Source organism: Accipiter gentilis, chromosome 5, assembly GCF_929443795.1.
Source record: "Accipiter gentilis chromosome 5, bAccGen1.1, whole genome shotgun sequence".
NCBI lineage: Eukaryota > Metazoa > Chordata > Aves > Accipitriformes > Accipitridae > Astur > Astur gentilis.
Genome location: NC_064884.1, coordinates 12,057,403 through 12,079,079, shown reverse-complemented (window position 1 = coordinate 12,079,079; position 21,677 = coordinate 12,057,403).

The following is a 21,677-nucleotide window of genomic DNA, read 5'->3' as shown; positions in this document are numbered from 1 at the left end:
ACCCTTCAGTTCCCCTCCAAACATCAAGCAGAAGGGAGACTCCCACCTGCAAGAACTCCTCTCTCCACAGATGCTCAGCCTCAGCTCACACAGGGCTGCAAGTCTGAATCAGAAGTAAATCTCGAGAGTGCCAAAATGAAAGGCCAAGGTATGTTATCTGAGATTACAAAGGCTTTGCAGCAATTCCTGCCAAGCATTTTGCAAAATCTGTGTGAATCACAAATGCTGGAGTTTCATCCATTCATTCTCTGCTAGAAACTACCTAGTTTCATGGCAGAACACAGCACAGAGTTGCAGTTCCAGGTTTCCTGAAATAGGCTCCCTAGTTGCTTGGAGAGTTCATGAACTTCTGGTTTGGGTCCCCAGTGAAAGCAGCCAAGCTTGGCTTGGACTTGTTAATGAATGTGTACAGCATTGTACTTAATACCAAGTATCAGCAGTGATCAATGAAGTGTAAAAGGAAAAAAGAGAAGGGAAACTGAAAGAGAAATGTTTCTGCTTCCTAACCGTGGCATTTTTAAATGCTGTGATAAGGAACTTGGTTCATTTTCTCAGTCCCTAGTACGGTAAACATCCTTCCTTTTCTGAGTAAGTGCAGGGCCTAAGCTTTCTACCAACATTTTCTGCTCACTTTAAAACTTAACTTCAACAATATAAACATTGGTCTCTATGTGCAAGGTTAAAATGAATAGCATAGCTATTTTGTTTAAACAGACTATGCTGAATCTTTAAACCTTTTTAGGTGGCATGACCAGTGGGTTCAGGAATGCAGTCTGTTTGGACAGTACAAGACCTTTGTTGTTGTTGGGGAAACTCTGGCTTGATGCCTCTATCCATCTAAATAACTGAGATAAAAGTGCATTGAAATTAGAAACACATGCGGTTTCCAGACTTGTATTTTTACTGTGCAGGATAAATAGGAACTTTTCATCTCTCTCTGAACTATTCAGGCATACAGTGCCATGTGTCTCATTAGCCAAACGATAGGTTCCCCTGAAACTTCCAAGGAAAGGGAAATGGCGTTCCTGCCTCCAATAAAAACATTGTACTTTCAATTACTAGCCAAGAACATCCATTCTTTATATGCCTCTCCTTTCCTAAGTACCACCAGTCCAGAAGGCCACCGAAATGTGTCAGTTTTAGTGGTGTTCCCTGAAAAGGAAAGGCCTATTGGTGCATTTTAGCACATAGCTGTTGCACAGCCAGGTATAGACTTATTGCAAATTATATTTTATACTTCTTGTTTTATCAAATGAAAATGAAATCGAGAAGGGATATAATCCTGTATGTGAAATAAATTACTGGGATAAAAAAGGAGCCTGATACACTTTATAAGCTATTAATAACTGGCTTTTTCAAATATCATTAGTAGGTAAACTCTCATTATAATGCTTTTTGCAGCCTTATAAATCGCAATGTAAACATATTAAGATAAACCTTGAATTCCAAGTCTTTCACGTACCCATTTAAAAACATAAATACGGGCTGGCCCAAGAGAATGAAGAGTTCAGTATCTCTGTTGTTCTCGAATGCCTTACTAACATGCTTTTTGCATCATTTATGGAATCGCAAGGAGCGTAGTGTTTGGAGCAAAGGCCCACAATGCAAGTCTTTTCACTATGGGTACATCTCTGAACTGAGTAATGATCTCCCATCATTCAGTGGCAATGCCTTCTTCACAAGACAGGATATATAATCAATCCTTTAGCTACGTTGAAGGGGACAAAGAGAGCATGTTGGAAGGAAAAGGCTTCCCTTACCCTCTCCACTTAGCCTTTTGTACCTTTTCGGAAGTCTTTGCATTACACATCTTTAGCTAGGCGACAAACTATCCTTTGCTTAGCTTTCCAGTGTCAGAATGAAGCTTCTGGCCCATATCAGCTGCAGAAGCGATGCTTTAACTCTACCCTTGGATTCAGAAGTTTTCACAGAAAACAAGCAGAAAAAGTATAGAGTTATTGTAGTGGTCCAGTATTAATCTGTTAATGGATATTAACATCCAGTTACACTTAAATACATTTATTTTCTATAAGTGTGGCCATAAGTGTGCATAGAAATATTTGAACTGTATGACTTTTTATGATGCTTCAAGAAACAGCTAGCCTATTTTGATAACAAACTTATAAATGCCTGGAGGTGGGTGACAGGATATTCTTGGGTGACAAGATATTCTGAATGTCATACACACAGAAAAGTTAAACTTTCTTTAAAACCTGTGAAATAGTGATTCCATGTGGAGATGCAGTACAAAGAAAGAAAATTAACACTAATTTATTCTGCTTTTCATTAGATACCTATTTTTCAGGACAACGTCCCTACACATGTTTTTCAAATCTCATGTTCACTACAAAATCCTTGGGAAAATGAGTGCAACTATAGTATCACCATGAAAATGACCATTTTAAAGTAATATTTCCCAATTCCTATGCTCATGAAAATATTTACAAATTTTTGAATGTCTGAGTATTTTTATAATCCTACAGTTATTTGGTATTTTTCCCATATTAAGAATCTCAAAGACATTTTCAAAATCTGAGGTATTGTATTTCATGTCAACAAGTGGCTAATCTAGTTTCATCATTGAAGCTGAACTTTATGGCAGATTCTTATTCCTCTTAAAATATTCCAGATTCAGGAACACATGCACCAATGACAAATGAAACATATGACATTTTTCAAAACACACAGAGAGGACAATCAGGTCAACTTTTCTTCTGGCAGCAGTCTGGAAGTTCTGTAAGAACCAGAGCCCTCCTGAGACCTCACGACATAAACTATGCAAGAACATCATTTGCTGAAGTTTTTCAACAAGTCTACCGACAAACCATCACTTGTCTCTGAGCATGAAATGCAGATGCCAAGGAAAAGCAAAGTGACGGAGAAAAAGTCTGAAGCTCAAAAAAGTTTTAAAGATTCATGTTTTGAAGATCCCAGTCTGTTTTACAAATCCCAGTCATTTCTGCTGGTCTAGTAACCAGCTCAGAACTAAAGTCTTCCGATATCCAAATTCAGCTCTGGTGTTCACTTTCTCTATGGACCTGGACATGACAAGCAAGGCTAAATTCAGTCGTGACATAACACATATAACTGTGAGGCTCCCACACCATATTAAGTGAGTATCAGGCTTTCTTACGTATTATGTTACATTGTATTATATTGTATGACATGCATAGTCATATGCTTCACTCCCTAAAACAAAAGGGAGAAAAATTATCCCAATATTAAAAATAGGCAACTGAGGCTACTGAGCTGACTAGCATCACTCCGACAGTTTTCTTAAGAAGAATTCATTAATTAAGAATTAAACAGGTAAACCCACGTTTCGTGCATGCAGGTCTTACTTTCAGCAGAGCAACCTTCCTCCCTCCTTGAGTTTACAAGAGGCCCTGTCTTCCTCCAAAATTCAGGCTCCAATTCTTAATTCTTAATTTTTTTAAGTATAAATATTATGTTCAAAAGCACCAAAACAATGGTGATGAGGGATAAAGGACATCTTTGCTCATTCACTCAAAAGCTGTGAGAATAACACTGAATGTGTTTTGTATGGGAAAAATGGTACCTAACATCAAAAGTTATTTCAAACAAAATGACTGATTCATTCCCAGGGAGAGGCAACTATCTTGCATATTCAAGGACATCAAGCAAACAGAGTGAATTATAATACATAAATACTATTGTATTTTAAGATAAAAGCATGGAGTCCCCAAAACATACTAGAAAATTAGCATTTGAGTTCTGAAGACCCGAGTAAGCTGAATACATTTCTGAGGAAAAAACACCCGGCTTCACCAAATTATAAATAGCTCCCTCTCATTTAGCTACATGGAAATGACAACTAGATTTTTTAAAACACAATGCAACTGTCCTCCCTATACCTCTACCTTCTTTTTTTTAGGTATTGCTGTTTGTTCCGAAACACACAGGACAAGAAGAAGATGAAGGAACTCTGCTTATTTATTACTGGTGCAGATAAGATTTCCATCTGACGTCCCAGAATAATGACATCTACACTAGCAACTAAGATATTCTTGTTTCAGAACTGAGCAACTTTTAAAATCCCCTTTTAAGCTTTGTAGCCACAGAAGACTCTTAATAATTGATTATAATTGATTTTAACCTTGTCCTAACCTGGGCAAAATGGCAAAGCCAATCATCTTTGTCCAGATGGGATATGAGAAAAGAGCCCCCAATACACATCTTTAAAAGCTCCAGACATGAGCAGAAGATAAAATATTTAGTCTGCAGAAGCCTTGACCTCCCAATTCTAGCCAGTTTTGAACTTGAATTGATTTCCGACAAGGCATCTGGGAGATGATTACAACAAAATGCACTAAAGCTGGGCAGCCTTTATTTTAACATCCCAGCAGCTTAACCTGTTAATAACAGCAATTGTTTTAGATACAATACCAATTTCTGTAACAGACACTAGAAATGGATAACAGCAACACAGTAACAGTGGCAATGTACAGTATTAGAGCACAGCCATTCACAATCCTCTCATTAAGGTTGTGTCAGCACTTCCATTACAAACCCCTGTTTTCAGGGGTTTAAAACTCAGCTGCGAAAATACCAGCCAGGGCTGAGACGCTGCAGACGAGCGGTCTCATCTTGGGCAAAATGCTGACTGAAGCCAAAGTGTTTTCCCTGAGTAAGGGTAAGCACAATCAGAACTTGGTCATCAGTCAAAGAATTTCTTATGAAATAAGAGATGGAAATACTACAGAGCTAGATATTTCTTAAAGACTAGCTGTGACTTTACTCAAAGGACAAAAAAGGCTTTGCAAGTTAACTGTGTTCCAAACAAGGATATCCCAGAGATACTTCCACTTCTGCATAGCCCCGAGGATATTCTAATACTTTGAAAGAAAAAGCCAGATTTGTGGGTTACTTATGGATAGAGACTTGCTGACCTTATTCATACAAGCAAGTCAGTGGAATTAATGTAATGACTGAATGAAATGGGATATGGCCTTTTGTTGCCATAATGTTAAAACCAGACATCATCAACACAAAAATCACACTTGTATCTAAAAGAAAGACCTAACATACATAATTTCTCTCCTGTTTTCACTTATTTCCATTGCATAGTCAGTATCTCCCACTGTACATGTTTTATGTAGTAAGATACTTGTTTCTCCTAAACTCACAGCAAATTCTGAAGCAAAGAATATTATTTCCAGTCTATATTTTCACATACCCTAAAGGAAGGTATCATTGTCCACCCATGGAACACAAAAGAGAAATATTTATAAACTTACAAAAATGAAATTATGAGACCACAAATTAAATTGGCAGAAATACTAGGCAGATAGAATGGCTTATACCAACTCTAGTTTCTTCTCATACCATTTGCCTGGCATCAGGTGGTCAGCACCTTCAACTCATGTAGGTTTCTTTAATACTTTACTATTTAGGATTTATATTAATGGAATACTAAGGAAAAAATAACTTTTACAAAGATGGTGTTGTTTGAAGTATTTGCAAGGCAAAAGTCAGAGCCGTCAGTACTGTGTATACCCTGTGAGAGTCTAGAAGCAAACCCAAAATGTACTGTATTATAAACACTGTCTAATCCAATCAAAATTAATAAAGTGGTGGCAGAAACTGTTGTTTAGTTGGGTGGGGGTTTTTGCAATAGTAATCACTACTGAATATTTCTTATTTTAATATGCAGCTATTTCTTTAAGCATAAACATTTTAAGCTCCTATATTGTATTCCATGCAGTGCATGAATTCCTGAGCATGTTTTTTGACTTCACCCCTTTTCCGTTAGGGTTTGAAGATAAACAAATGTGTAAATGAAAAACAATTCTGCATTTATTACTAAAACAATATTGAGATTTTCACAAGTAACCCTTAGACAATTACAGCTGTTGGTACCATATTTTCACCATGGAAACTTTTGTTTTACTTAACAATTGAAATTACAATCAGATGTGCTCATCCCTTGTTGAAGTAATGAACAATGGTACATCTGAGAGAGAAATTCAAAGTGCATAATTTATCTTATCCTATTTTCAATTAGGCCAAATAAAGTGTAAGATGGTTCCAAAATATACCACAGTAACAGGGTAGGTAAATTTATTACCACTAGAGTGCTAATCTTAGCAGATGGTAAAAAAATATTTTTAGCATGAAATATGCTAAAGCAATAAATCTAAACAAGGTAGATGTTATCAACTAATATCTCCCTAGTGTGAGGTAAAACTCCTGCATGACAACTCAGCATTCTTCTAAACTCTGGGTGAATGCTGTAAGATATAAGTCTCTCTATAGGATGAAAAATAACAGAAATTAGTAGAAAAAGAATTCAATGTGCAGTTTAATATAGTATACCTAGTAGAGGAAAAAGAGGTGCAGAATTTTGCTTAGCAAGATTTTTTTTCCTCTAGACAACTCTTTTTTTTCTAACAGGAAATTTTTCATTTACTCTGGGAAAAATATAAATCCAGTAATTCTCTCCTGCTTTGAAAAAAACACTAGCTGTTTTGTTTGGGTTTTTTTGGTGGTGGTTTTTTTTTTTTTTTTAAATAGGAAATAAAAGGACAAACATTAAAATAATCTTAAGAAGAAAATAGGTGAAACTTGGTGGAAAAAGGATACAAAGAGAGACCTTCACTTGCCAATCTATAAGCATAACAAAAAATAGAATAACAAGCAACAGTAGAATGAAAAATGGTTTTCACTGTTATCAACAGCACATTACAAAACACTTGAAATTCAGAACTTAGAGTCCTATACCTTTGCAGAAATGAAGACGCTCAAAATACACGGAGTAAAAAATGCTCAGGAAACTTTGGAGACTTTTTAAGATAGGCATGCTTGTAGGTAACATATTATAATTAAACCAGTTCATTAAATGATAACATCAAAATTAGTAAGCATTTGCCACAGGTAACAATGCCTTTACTTTTTTAAAACTTATACTGCTGCTCACCTTTGTGATGGATTGTGAAAATAAATGATAAGTTCCAAATTATAAATAAATAGAAAAAGTGGTCCTTTTCGAGGACAAGAAATCAGGATTTTGGTCAAAGCCTTTGCCTGAAACCATGAATAAGGTCATCAACCTTCTGTTTCAAGAGGGGAAAACAAAAACAAATAAAACTTAGGACTGATTTTAAAATGTATTTATAAATTTGAATGTGCGTTTCAATTTTCTTAAAAGTATAACTTCCTGAGCAAATGAAATAAGCAGCTCATGTCAGGAGATCTGAAATGGACTCATGAGTCTCTGGGTAGTGAATGGGCACCATTAGAGAAATAAAGGGAGTGCAAAGACAGTCTGAGGGAAAATAAACTCAAAAGATCCTATATTGCAGTGATTCATTGAACCCATCACTGATGGCCTTGATTTGTGCCAGCAGACAGAATATGACAAAAAACAGTGGGAAGGAGTTTGGATTAACAGATACCAGCAATATCTAAATAAGATACCAAAGTTGAACGTCCCTCGTGTCAACTTTCCATTTGATCTCACAGTACCAAGTGACAGGGCGGCCAATTAGCAGATGATAATGCTTCTAAGTACAAATTAATACCTACAGGGGGAAAACGATGGTGTTGAACCCACTGCAGAGACTGTGGAAAACACCATCTCAATGCTCAATGTCCATCATAGAACAAAACTGAAAACATCATTATGATGCTATATAAACCCATCGTGCACCCACATTTTGAACATTAGCTGCAGGCTACAGTCATCCCACATCAGGAGAATATAAAAGAAGCAGAAAAGATAAAAGGAGGATGATGAGAACAATCAGGGAATGACGGCTCACTGTTTCTCCTCGTAGAAGAACAAAGAGGTGCGCACCGAAATAACCAGGCAGGAGAGAAAAACGAGTGTAGGTATGCACCATCCCCTGCATGTGTGACTGGCCCATGGAACCCCTCCCTGCGGGATGCAGATGAGGCCAGAAGTTTAAATGGGCTCAGAGTGGAATTAGTCGAATCCACAACCTTCGTGTCAGGAAAGCTTTAACATTGATCACTTGAAATTGGGGGAAATACCTGGGACACATCACACTGCACTCACTCTGCTTTTTTTTTACTCTTTAACTAAGTATCTGTATTAGCCAGAGGGAGATTACCAGCATAACCAACCTTTGGGCTAAGCCAGTACAGCCATTCCTATGTTCCTTCCCTTTACAGATGGCTAATAAGGCAGACTAAAGAGTTATTGGAGCCACTTTCAGGACAGCACAAAATAAAAAACAGTGTGGAAAGATGTTTAATAGAGTGAAGTTTCCAGAATAATGACTGCAGGCTGGGGCAAAAAGGGACATATGCTTGCCCAAAGCTATATTCATACCTAATAATGCTAAGTGATAAAGAACACATGAAATATACTGCGTACATTAACAAAAGCACTTCAGCAATTAACTGCTCACCTCTTACAGCAGAACTGGCCTCCTCCATATCCCTTTATTTGTCTTCTCACACTAGAAACACCTTTTAAAATGCATTACCAGTTTTTATTCATTTACATAGCTTAAAAAGAAATTTGTTCCCTTTATGAATCATGCAAATATTTTTTTTTTGCTTTATTCCACCTTTTCCAATCACCAGGTAAAAAAGTATTTAAAAAATAAAATAACTGGTCATAAACTACCAAGCAGGACATGTGTGGCTCCCAAGTATCCCATCAGATTCAGCTAGCTAGGTAATGAAGTGGAACTGATGGCCAGCTTATGGGCCACAATTAGACCAAAGAACAACAGGAATGAAAGAACCGCATACATTGAGAACAGGATAAAATTTATATATTGCAGGCTAGACAATTAGCCAGAATTATTCCACGCCCAAATCTTCCCAAGGGAAGACTGTCCAAATTGAAATTTGTATAAAATATTACCCAAAACATTGTTGTAATCTCCATTTTCAAATCACTTGGCTGCTTGGCTCAACTTTTTCTTTTAAAATACATGAGACCTGAAGTGAAAATGAGGAATGTGTATTTGTCTCAACAAAAGCTAAAGGGCTCAGTTCTGTAGTTTTTACTCAACAGCAGAGACTGTCAAAAGGAGAGCTACCTGAATGAAGCCTACAAGATGAGGCCCACAGAATTTAATAACTTCTTATCTAATAAAATATAAAAACTTATAATAAAATTGTGGCTATAAAAATCGTAGAATTAATCTATATTGTGTCTTCACAGTTTTGCTTCAATAATAGAAGTAAAATAGACTAAGGTTTTAAAAGCAGTAATTTTGTTGCTCTAAGATTTGGGTCTTGCATTTTTATGCCTCGATTAAGAATTTCCTTAATTTGCTCAGTTCAGGTATGCCCTAGTCTCAGAGCTGACCATACAAAGACAGAATTAATGCAGAAGTTTTTTTAATAAACCTCAGAAAGTTTTTACAAACCTTACAGATTAAACACGAGTCCACAAAGTTTACATCAGGATTCATACTCTGCCAGCAACTGAGGCTGAGACAGCATATGCTGAAGAGGGTTCCCTGTCTACCATGCAGACAGGGGAGAGCATTTTTTCACACTCAGAGATGCTCAGATCAAGAGGCCCTGTCGTGCCAACATCAAGTCCAGCAGTTGGACTTGTGCATTATCAAGATTTTAGATGCACTATGCCCAGGAGAAACCTCCTAGGAGGCTTCAAGTGGGGGGAAAAAAAGAAAGAGAAAATTATGCACAATAAGGGAGCAGAAGAAAATCACGGGCCTAATTTAAGCTGGGGTTACATTTGCATCAGAAGCCGTGAAGGTGTACTAGGACCTGAGTGATGGATGGTACGTGAAGGGGAAATACAGCCGCAGCAGCCCGGGAGCCAGAGTGAGCAGTGCAGATGCGCGAGAAAAGCGATCCGCCGAACCTTCCTCCGTGGACGGGAGATACTCAGTGTTGACAGCAGGGCCTCTGTGGCAGCAATTACAATCAGAAAGGCTGTTGCTCGTGCCCCAAACAAAAACATTCAAAGACTGGACCCTGCTCTCAAAGTGACACAGACTACCTATAGACTGTAACATTATCGCTAGATAGGTGTTCTGCAAAGCCCGCTGTGTGAGTTCAAGCCTTTGCATTTTATGGCACACATACCTGATGTGGCTAAACAGAAACTACGCTGGGGAAAAGTGTGTAGTCCAGCAGCATTCTGGACACAGAAAATAGTAAGTAAAGTAACAGCAAAAACAAACAGCTTAGAAAAGCAAAGCAAGGAGCCTCTATATAATTCCTGAAAAGGATTTATAACCTATATAAACATGGATCATAAACCCATTGGCAAATAGATACAAGCTATTTCAGAAAGCTGCTTAGTTTATATGTCAGAACTTAGAATTCTGAATGAATGCAGTGTGGCAAAGAGATCGACTCTGCTGCTCAGGACATGTAATACTGTGGCTTGTGAATGTACTAGCTTTTCTTAGCAGAGACTTGATTTTTTGATCCTTTTCAATGCTTGGATTCATGTTCAAGGACAGGGCACTCAAGTAATCTTATGAATGCACTTTGTGCTAAATGTCCGGATGAAAGATTTTCATAAAAAAAGAAGCTTACAGCATCTGGCCACTCTGCTTCCATTCAGCACAGTACTGAAGGACTTAAATGGAGATATATACTGAGGGGTCACCACCCAAAGTGTAATATGCATGGCAGGGAAGCTTTCAATCACCTGTCATATGGAGTCAAGTTGCTATAAATCTTAGGAACAAGATGGTTTTTTCTTCACTATGTTTTTATGAGAAACAGGTTACTGATAATAACTGGTCTGACACTTCGACCTACTTCCTAGTGAATTTTGCATTAGTATTTCACTATACATACACTGTGGGGATAAAATTTTACTCAGAACTGTGCGTGTGCATATTGAGCTTCAGTATGCTTTTCTGCTTAGATGCAGAGATCTTACACTGCTGTCAACATGAGCTCAACACCTGTGTGTTAGTACAGTCCCAGCAATGAGACCCGCCTATAGAACAAGGGCTGTGATTCTAAATTGCCCACAACTTACTCAACTTCTGGCAAGTCCCTGTGGCTCCAGATTTCACTTTCAGTTATTTCTTGTATATTTTCTCCTATTGCAGAAGCCCTTATAATGCAAGCCTGCTAAGGCAGAACACGGTCGAGACAGAACATGACGACTATCACAGATTTCTACAGTCACTAGAAAGACAGTGTGCAGACGAGAAGCACACAAAAACAATACTGTCATTTCATGGGTGGTCAGTTGATAAGGTCAGTTTTCTCTGTTTCAGAGAAAGGAGTTAGCTGCATTTTTCAGCTCTAAATCCAGATGTTAGGAGATTTTCAGCAGTTCAGAAGCATGCCTGTTTGTTGGGGTACACCCTTGATGTCCAGAGGTGCAATTCCCCTTCAATGAGATTAATAGGTACCCTATATGTGAAATAAGTACATAAATGCACATGGTACTAGAGATTCATCTTGCTAGCAAGAGGTCCTCAGTGCAAATCAGTGGTAAGTTTTATGCAGGGAGAACATCTGTGTTGTGCATTTCTTTTTCTTTAAGTTTGGGGGCTTTAAAGTGTCAGCTATAGAGAAACAGCAAATCACAAGAAAACACAAGCATAATTGTTCTAATGTAATTTTGAAAAATATTTCACCTGTTTCAGCATAGAAAATGTTGAGGGAAGCCATGTCATCACTATTATTTGTGTTATTTAACCGATCTATTCTTTCTAATAAAGAAGCAGGTGAAATAAAAAACCATTGATCTTTACTTATTGACTTCCTAGTGAGTATAGTTAAAGTTGACACAAATCAATCACAATAAAGTTAAAAGGATAATAGAGCATAATATGACCTAATATTGTACTGCAAGTTTAATTACGGCAACTCAAAGTTTTAGCATACGTAGAGCAGTGAAGAGAAACGCCCAGTTAACAGTATTCAGATGCAGAACACAAACGATTCAGAAGGGACTGTAACAGCGTGTTTCTAGAGAGGTTCCTTCACAGAAAAGAGGTCTGCCAGGTAGGAGCTTATGTAGAATTTCCAGTCATTTCACTAATATTTAAGGATTTTAAATATGATTGGGTGTTACATCTGAGTACTTGGCATTAGAGCACTTAGTGCAGCAAGCATTCAGTCAAAAGTCTTTAGCAACAAAGAAAAAAATGCACAGAATCATTACGTCATACAGCTTAAAAAAGAATCAGTCCAGTATATGAAAACATCATGGCCAGAACACCCTCTTCTCCCTCAAACAAGATGACACATCTGCACACTGTGGGCACTCAGCTGGACATGTATCTCAAAAACCCAGTTCTCCTAACTGAGCAGTGTAGGATTTATCCTTTCATTGTGTCACTGCACTTCATAATTTCAAAAAATATATACTTATTCTTTTGCTTTTCTGTTGTACAAGGTGATTTATACAGAACAAAAGATTTCTTTTAAAAGGTCATCTCCACCCCTTTGCCCTATCCCACAGTTTATACACTCCTAGTGATGGAAGTGTAAAAGGACAGGGAAATTCTTGGTGCTTATAAACATTTTAAAATGTTTTCTCAACCAAAGCAGATAGAAAATATAGAAAGGCGAGGGGGAAAAGGTCTCTTTCTAAGGAAATAAATGGCTCTTTGATTTCCTTTTCTCTTGCATTTGTTGCCATTAATTTTAAACTTTCCAGGCATTCTGCAGGCAGTAAAATGGGCCAAAATATTCTTTGCTGTCAAAAGGAAATCTGTTTATAGTTTTGCTTATGAGGCACGCTTTCAAAGATGGTTGGCAAATGGCAAGCATACATGCCAATAAAGATCACTTCTGCCTTATGCTGCGTAAACACAGAAAATAAGAAGAAACAAGAAGCCTTTTGAGACAAGGGAAGGCAATGCTAAAATCACAATTAATAAGAAAAATCTAGTTTTCCTCCTCACCATCTTTCTATTATGTGTAATCTACTGCCACTATCTTATTATTGTTAACTTCTTAACAGTATGTGTCCTCTCAGTGAAGAAAACAAGACCTGTTGAAGAAAAGCATGCTGCGGGTTTAAGACTGGAGGAAATGATGCTTTTCTAGCTAGCTAAATGGTGACAAAGGTCCCTGTGTTTTGAGATATGTCAGAAACTTTTTTGTAAACTCATTCATACTGTTTTTCCAACATTATCCCTATTACATTAGGCCTCAAAGGAAATAAAAACCATTGTATAACTAGTTACTGCTTTCATCCAGATTCTTTTCATACATAAGCAGACAATTCCTTCTCTGTCCCAAAAGAGAAAAGAGGAGAAAAGAGGAGAAAAGAGAAGAAAAGAGAAGAAAAGAGAAGAAAAGAGAAGAAAACAATAGAAAGGAAAAGAAAAGAAAAGAAAAGAAAAGAAAAGAAAAGAAAAGAAAAGAAAAGAAAAAGAGAAAAGAAAATCAACAAAAAACTGTCTTCAAAGGCAACTTCTTGAGAGTGTTGTGTAGCTGCTTTTTGGCTTTGCACTGGCCTTCTCATAGTAAGGCGGTCATAGGCATAAAGGAAAAGAGAGTGGAGGAGACCTGGTCTGCATGGACATGGACACTGAGAGACACATAACAGTGCCTTCAAAGCTACAGGTCTTCCCCTGACCTGTTTCCTTGGTTGTGGCCCTTCAGCCTTATAAGAGGCTGATTGACATGGGATGTAGCGGAGGTTTGTAAACATATGAGCGGCACGAAGGCAGCATCAAAGCATGAAGGGAACAGCTGCTTGCTTCCTCTTTAAAAAAGATCCAGGAGACATCAAATGAAATTTGCAACTGTTTGATCAAAAAAACCCACCAACAACCAAAAGGAGATGGTTCATACAGTGTGTAAATAAGCTGCAGAACTCCTCATTACAGAACTTTATGAATGCTAATATTTAAATGGTTAAAAAAGCAACTGGAAAAATTAATGGAAGACAAATACATCCATGGCTACCAACAGAGCCACCAATTTCACTCTTCTAAGATAGAACTAACTTCAGCTCTGCAAGTTCCCAAAGCAGGTTTCTGGAGGCTGGGGAGGTTACTTTGGGGAAGGTCCATGATACACTTGCTCCACTCTACCTTCGTTCCCTAGACATGTGCTACTGCTGACCATTGGAAACAGGACACTGAGGTAGATGGACCCCCAGTAAGGCTGCTGCTATAAATACATTTACATCTCAGAGCGGTCTTAGGTCAGATAAGACAATTTTTCTTCTTCAGATCTGGAAGAAAATGACTGAACCCAAAGAATCTAGTCTTATAAAGCCCATTTTCCCTGTCTGCACATCTGTGGCCACGATCTCAATCCTTCCCCAGGAGTATGCCAAATGGTGCACATTAGTGCAACGCTACCATAGTGCTGCAGACCTGGAGATGAGATGGGAAGAGGAGACATCAGCTGTTCCCCCTTCCCCACTGTCCAAGCTCCACTGTATTCAGACCACTAAGGAGAGACTTCTGGGTAGTCAGGGATCCAGGTGAGCAATATTTCTTCCAGCATAATCCCTTCTCAGGGTTTTTGTTAGGGTTTTTTCCCTCCCCCTAGGCTCCTCAGGGTGGAAATGAAGGGGGCAATAGGGCCTAAAGTTGATTCATGTCATTCGGAACAGGGACACATTTGGGAAAGGTGGAGGGAAATTATGTTGTGCAATTTCTTTTCAGCACTGTCTCCCCCGTTGCCTGGTGATGATGGCACCCTCCAGGGCACTCAATATAAACCCTTTCAGGAGGACTAAACTGACTCAAACATTGGAATAGAAATGAAAATAAAGACAACCTTGCCTAAATCTCAAAATGGAAAACATAAAATTATATTAATTGGTTAATGTCATCAAAAACTAATTATCATCGCTATAATTTTCCTAGCCAGCCCCTTTTTTTTCCCCAACTGATAAATAATAATTATCTATTGGCTACAATGATGTGATAGTCACAAAAGCACAATCCATTAAGATTTAATTGTAATGCTTACAAGTAAAAGTTTATGCTTTTAGAGGATACCATTAGGATTTGCAGCATTAGGACCGAGCTCTATAAATGTTTCCTCAAATGTTTGGGGTGAGGTAGCTCACCAGTTGGTGAGATTATACTACTGGTAGTTCTGATATACTGCTGCAATGGCCTAAGGACACAAACGAGACAAGGTTTGTGGGCATAGATTCCACCACCAAGGACAGTTGGAAAAACAACCAACCTTTCAGGCACACAAGCCTAGGGTGCCCAAAGACTTTTCATGTGCAATTTGCCCCAGTAGTGGGCAGTACACAGAGCTGTCCCAGGAGCAGAAAAGGACTCGGATCCAGATTCACCAATGGGTATGTCCCTTCTCTGTGAGAACAAATCTACCCAAGTGCCCTAAACAAGCAGAGATCAGCTCTCCTTTTAATGCCAGCTCAGCAGTGCAGAGCAAAGGCTGTGCCCACTCTTCCCATTACCTGGCCGGCTGCACTGGGAAGCAGCAGCAGTGCCCTTTGGGATGATGCTCTCCATTTTCAACTTTCACCTGTAGCACAGACTTGTGCAAATGCCTTTCACGCTTTGTGCACTGGTGCAGGGCAGCTTGCATTCTGAATACAATAGATAAAATACTAGACTCTTTTGCTACATACAGAGTACGGTATTTAACTCTCGTTCACGATGCCCTATCTTTGGAAATATCGCAGTGAGTAACGTTGGGGGTGTCTTTAGTGTTCGTACTGATCAAAACCAACCACAGCCTAAGATAAACCGAAACTTTAGCTTTTTGCCATAACGCAAATGGACCTTTAAAATACAAATAGCACTTACAATTAGCTCAGACTTCAGCAGCCAGTGGTGACATTAAAGAAACGCTTGGCAAGAGCAAATGCTGAGTCACATAAAACTGACACAATAATATGGGCAGTTATCACCAAAATGCATTATTTATCACTGAAACACATTGACGCCTGTGCTTACACAGGAACCCTCCTGTGATATTGAAGGCCAAAGTATCTTCTTTCCCTAACAACAGTGTTGTATCTTTGGCAACTCTAGCAGGAACTCAGAAAATCAATAGCACTTCATGAGCAAGGTCTCGGTCTTCTTCTTTTACGAGGATTCTGTCAATGCAAGTGGCCATTACTGTACTTTAAAGGCATGATATAAAATTGCTTCAACAAGATATAAGACACACGGTTTGAAAGAACCTGGTGAGAGTATTTTAGTCAAAGTTAAATAGTTTCATCACGTAATTACTTCTATTGGCACATCTCCAGCTGGATACACTCATGCAGGGTATGCGCTTTCTACGATGGGGTGGAGAAATTGTAAGGGAGGTCTGTCGATTTGATTCAGGTTGATCTAAACAAGGTCAAACTGCTAAAATGGAGCCACAACCAAGCATCCAATACTATTGACAGTAACACACTAACAACAAAGTTGCTGTCTTTTTTTTTTTTTCTTTTTCTTTTTTTTAGCTAAGTGGTCTGAAAGTAGTTTTAGTTTTATAGCTGAAAAATATGTCATCCTGATTTGCAGACTGGTAATTCATTTTCTAAGGACTGTTTAGAATTTATTCAGGGGGAAAAGGAAGCTGTGCTGGTTCCTATAACTGATCCACATTATATGACAAAATTTAACTTTTGTATTTTATGGGATTTTATGAATTCCACTAAAACCATTAGCTGGTTGTCTCTTTGTGATTAAATTTAACCACTTATGCAATACTTTAAATTGATGACAGTCTCGCATGTATTTATGTTTTCTTTTGTTTAAAATGCACGTATCTCAGAAAACTACCACACTGCAGAGAAATGAAAAAGACACTTACATTGATTGTCTGTGAATGAGAGAGAGCCTCTATGAGTACCAAAAAAATCACCTAAAAATAGAAAGGTTAAAATACTTCCTGCATGGAAAGGGCCACCCACAGCAGAGAAGAGATTTAACATTATTTCTTTTCCTGAAAAAGAGTTTTAAAGTGCTAAATACCTTAATTCCCTGACTCAATACCACTCCAAGGCTTGTCTACACTGTACACATGCCAGTTGACTCCTAAGTTCTTTTTTTAAGAGTGCTCTCTCCAGTCAAAACCTTCCAGGTTTGGATTATAGTCCAGTGTAGGACCACTGCCATTAGACAGATTAAGTGAATCAAGACTTGCTTGGCCTTTTTAAGCCTAAGGAGTCCTCAAAGCTATCTCAATAGGCTTTGCAGCATCAATTCATACAGCCTCATTTTATGCCCCAAAATATCTAACAGCTATCCTCAGGGTCAGGCTATAAAAAAGCTGCTTCAGTGGGTTGGAATACATTATTTCATACTGTTTTAAGTGAGAATACTGGCTATAGCCATGCCGTATAGCCACAGAGGGTCAGATGTTATGTAACGTGGCCATGAACAGTCTGCAGGAAAAAAACCATGATCAGTGGGGACATAAGTCACTTTGCACCATTTGGTCTGGGAATCAGAGAACAGTCCTTGATCCTAAGTGAACTGAAACGATTGATATGTTGTATCCACGGAACAAAACCTCTACTTGTATACACATGGGCAGATAATGCAGACATATTACGTAAAGATGAGTTTCCCATATTAAATTGCATTTATGAAGCTACTTTGACTACTGCACCTGTCCTCTAATCTAGTTCAGTTGGCTTTTTTTCCAGCTTCACACAAATGAACTGCTTCAAACAGTTGCTGGCTTTTTGTATTCCATAATTAGCTGCTCTGAGGTTTAAGACAAGAAATATTTAGTCCTGGAACAATGACAGAAGTAAAAATGAATACTGTATCACCCAGCAAAGCCAGACATAGGGTTTCTGACCTCCATAAAAACCCTTTCCCTCTATTTCGAGTGAGACACTCTCATATATATCTCTGCAAGCTATGTCAAGGTCTCTTAGAAATTTTTCTAATACATTCATTATAAGTTCTGTATCTCTCTATCTCTCTCTGAGGCTAGTCAGTTCCATTGGACTGAGGAGTTAAAGGTTCAGGAATATGACAAACACTATTGATAACACTTTTTAGAATAATTTTTCTATCTATTTATCTGAAATATTCCCCCTAAAATGTTACTGCTTAGGTATGATGGATTTAACAAATCATTGCATTTCTTCTGGAGGCTGTATTTTCCAAACTTCACACTAAGATGCCTCTTGCAGCACACCATAGAGCCCTGCACCACAGCTGAGGGACAGTAGCATCCACAGTTACACTTAACTAAGACTTGCATAATTACAATTCACGCTAAATATCATATCACAAATTGCATAAGATGATGACGATGATGTGTTCTTGGAGTCTACCAATTTATAAAGTGGTAAATTATATGTGTTATTTGACTTGTCACCTTTTCTTAGACACTTCTAAAATACTTATTTCTTTAACGTATTTACTGAAACATTTTTGTTTTCATGGTTCCTGTTAATTTATGTCTATAAGGCCTCTGGGTTTCTTCTCCTTGATTTCTGTAAGACTAATCCCTCTATCAAAAGGCATTCCAGTTGCTAGTATGGATCAAGGTTATCAGCGTGTGAGCTCTGTCTTGTTGCACCACCACATAGGGAGAGGAAAGTGTAAAGAAAATGCTCATTCACATAACAAAAAGCAACAAAGGGAAAGCTGAGGATCAGTCCGTCCCTTGTCTACATCCCAGCTGGGGGGAGAGAGAGAGGTGTTGCAATAACTCTGTGGAGCCACCTTCTTCCTAAAGGACAGGTTGTACAGCCCGGCTGATGGTGGTTAATGGATGTATTTGCTGCTATATCCCAGCTATGCACAAGGATCATCTAAACAGTACACTACATAGTGGATTTGGCTCATTTTAAAAAAATAATTAAAATTCCAGGTATTTATTCCACTTCCCATCCATTTCAGGTGTTATTAACCTGTGTGCTTTGTCCACCAATTCTTCGCTTAACAACCCCTTAAACTTTTGAATCCTTGGGTGGGAATTTGAGATCATACCTGAACACCTAAGTGCTGTCTTCCAGGCACTACAAGAGCATAACATGTTAAATAACTAGCCATTAATGTCAAAAAAATCAATATTTACCATACTTTTTTGGCATTCATTTTATAAGTGCCATAAAACAAGCTTTTTACTGGGTAGTTTTGGTATATAATTTCTTCCACAAGAAGAACAGTTTCTATATAGTTAACACATGTGGCAGGGTAAGGAAGCATAAAAACAACATCACTGTAAAATTCATACTAAATGATGGAAATAATAACTAGAATATGTGTAATTTGAGTAGCAGCCTGAAACAACAGGCAGAGTGTCGAGCAGTGCAAAACCAGACAAACTGCAAAGGAAAGTGGTCAAACCCTGAGACCTGGGCAGAAAAAGAGGAGGTGCGCATTTTTTGTCATTTTTTTCAGTCAAAGATACACTCACCATGAAGAACAGAAGTAATTGAAGGTATTCATATGACACTAACCAAGGAGATTTTACGGATGTTGAGCTATAAGGCCTGTAGCATCTCTTAGAAAGGGGATGAGTTAACTTGCAGAGAAGGTGTGAGTGAGTGTGTGTGCTCAGGTAAGAGGGCTGCTTGCAGAGGGAGGCAATGTACATCTGTGCATCTTAGTGTGGGACCAAGCCCTGTAATTTTCAAAGTAGAACAGCACAATGTTATTTAGCACAGGTGTCTCTGTAATTGTGGTACTGAGAGAAATCAGTGCTCAGTGGCCCACAGCTTCACCCTTCCACCGGTATAATGTGACAAGTAGTCTGCAATACAGGAAAAAGAAAAGTAGGAATCTGTACAATCCACCACACAAAAAAAACATTTTTAGCTACACACTGACTCTCCTGTGTGATAAATATTTATTCAAGTGGTGCAGTTTCTGTTCAAAATCAAGTTTCCTCAATCGGGAAAACAGATAATAAATTTAACACCTCTACAATTTCATACTTATGTAGCAAGAGCCATCTTAAAATGTTTCTGTTTCTTTCAGAAGTAATTATGTTCCCCACATAAGAAGGTATGTGTCAGACCAATACAATCTTTCAGGATTTTTCATTCCAACTACCGTAGTTTTAGAAACAATGAAATTCCTTTCGGAGGACAAATGACATGAATAAGTCAAACAGTAATTTTAAGAAGCAGTGTGAAGATCAGCAGTTAAGGCAAGCCCAGTGTATTCCAATTCTAGCCTTGCACAAAAATACATGAACCCACAAAACTTCAGACTGAGGGAGAGTAAAAAACTTTACTTTCAGGGGAAATCATACTTCTGCCATAAATCTACATGTAGAGATCTCACAAAAAGAGAAAAATTGTTTACTCCCCCCCTGCAGGATTTTCTTTTCCCTTTCCACCACTTATATAGCTACTTGAGAAAGTCAAAATAAAATATTTTAAAAGATTAAAAAGAAGAAAGTGTACTCTTTAGGAGCTCAACTTGTACATATACACGGTAAAAGCTTCTGATTGATTGACTGATGCTGCAGTAAACTAAATATGAAATAAGAAACAATCAAGTCCAATGTCCACCTGAATTCATTACTATCATCTGGCATCTGAGTCTTGACTAACACCCAATGGTACCCCAGGCTGCACCAGGTAGACAGAGCATCAGCAGCAAGTCAAGGACATGATCTCTCCCCACTGCTCAACACTGGTGAGACACACCCGGGTGCTGTGCCCAGTTTTAGGCTCCCTGGTGCAAGAAAAGGTATGGACATACTGGCGCAAGTCCAGTGAAGGGCCACTGAGATGATGAGAGGACTAGAGCTTCTCACATATGAGGAGAGGCTGAGGGAACTGGAACTGATCAGCCTGGAGAAAAGAAGGCTCAGGAGGGAATCTCATCAGTGTGTATAAATCCCTGATGGGAGGGAGTAAAGAAGATGAAGCCAGGCTCTTCTCAGGGGTGCCCAGTGGCAGGACAAGAGGCAATGGGCAGAAACCAAAACACAGGAAATTCTATTTAAACATATGAAAATATTTTTTACTGTAAAGGTGATAGAACACTGGACCAGCTTGCCCAGAGAGGTTGTAGAGTCTCCATCCCTGGAGATATTCAAAACCGAACTGGACAGGGCCCTGAGCGACCTGCTCCAGGTGACCCAGCTCTGAGCAGGCGGTTGGACTAGATCATCTCCAGAGATGCCTTCCCACCTCAATTCAGTGATTCTGTGAAAATTCTGATTGTACCACACATGCAGTTATCTAAATTCTCCCTCTTTTTCAAACCTGTTTATGCTAACAGGAGGACTCTCACAGAAAAACTGCAAAAGCCAACCATAAACCTGCCTTCTATCAACCCCTTCCTAAGCCCCAGGCACTTGTTGAGGGGAAGTACAGCACACATGGTTCTGCCTGTGACAGCCCAGAGTGCTGCTGCAGCTTAAACAGGATTCTCCCAGCTGTCTAGGTTTCATGGGGCACTTCAATTTCCAAAATATTCCAGGATTGGAAGAGCTCAAACATGGCTTAAAGTTATTTGTAACTCTCTTCTCTTTGGCAGAAAGCATTGTGCTGAATCTTAGAAGCATGGCGTAGATTGTCACCCAAAATACTGTTTCCTCGAGTGCAGTGGTGTGTGAATATCAGTGTTTCAGAAGGAAGCTATCCTGAAAATATGTCATTTAGACCCACTCAGTCTTGGCCTCTGTCCTACGCCTTATGATGACAAATGTTTCTTATTGCTCATCACCCAAAGAAACCGTTCCTTGCATCAGATAAGCTGAATGTGTCTTTACAGCTGCAGTGTGTGTGCACACTACAGTGACCCTGGAAATTTGTGGAAGGTACTTGGTCTCTGAGGCAACTATGTGCCAGTCCACTACAC